Source organism: Nanorana parkeri, unplaced genomic scaffold, assembly GCF_000935625.1.
Source record: "Nanorana parkeri isolate BGI_ZX_2015 unplaced genomic scaffold, ASM93562v1 scaffold4383, whole genome shotgun sequence".
Lineage (NCBI taxonomy): Eukaryota > Metazoa > Chordata > Amphibia > Anura > Dicroglossidae > Nanorana > Nanorana parkeri.
Genome location: NW_017310646.1, coordinates 8,695 through 9,237, shown reverse-complemented (window position 1 = coordinate 9,237; position 543 = coordinate 8,695). Strand labels below are relative to the sequence as shown.

Here is a 543-nt window from a genome sequence, read left to right as displayed (position 1 = left end):
GGGTGACAGGGGAGGGGTATGATGGGGGTGACAGGGGAGGGGTATGATCGGGGTGAGGGGGTGACAGAGGAGGGGTATGATCGGGGTGAGGGATTCCGTTACCTGGTCATGTTCACATGATCAGCTCGGTGGCCTCCTCATGACCTCTGAACTCAGAATCACCCACAATGCACTGCTGTAATAGAGGGAACAACTGTCACTTATCTACCCCTCTACTGCAACACCCATCCTACCCCTTCTACACCCCTACTACAACACCCATCCTACCCCTTCTACACCGCTACTACAACACCCATCCTACCACCTACCACACGGCTACTACAACACCCATCCTCCCCCTTCTACACCGCTACTACAACACCCATCCTACCACCTACCACACGGCTACTACAACACCCATCCTACCCCTTCTACACCGCTACTACAACACCCATCCTCCCCCTTCTACACCGCTACTACAACACCCATCCTACCACCTACCACACGGCTACTACAACACCCATCCTACCCCTTCTACACCGCTACTACAACACCCATCCTACC

The 543-nt window shown here is 54.7% G+C and overlaps 1 protein-coding gene across 1 annotated transcript in view; it reads right to left on the bottom strand.

Moving 5' to 3' along the window:
- LOC108803876 (CSC1-like protein 2) overlaps positions 1-179 on the bottom strand; it is a 1,106-nt gene extending 927 nt beyond the window's left edge. The window contains exon 1 of the mRNA XM_018575670.1: positions 96-179. The gene's annotated coding sequence lies outside the window, so the exon portion shown is untranslated. The remainder of the gene's footprint in view (positions 1-95) is intronic.
- Between the last annotated feature and the right edge of the window lie 364 nt (positions 180-543).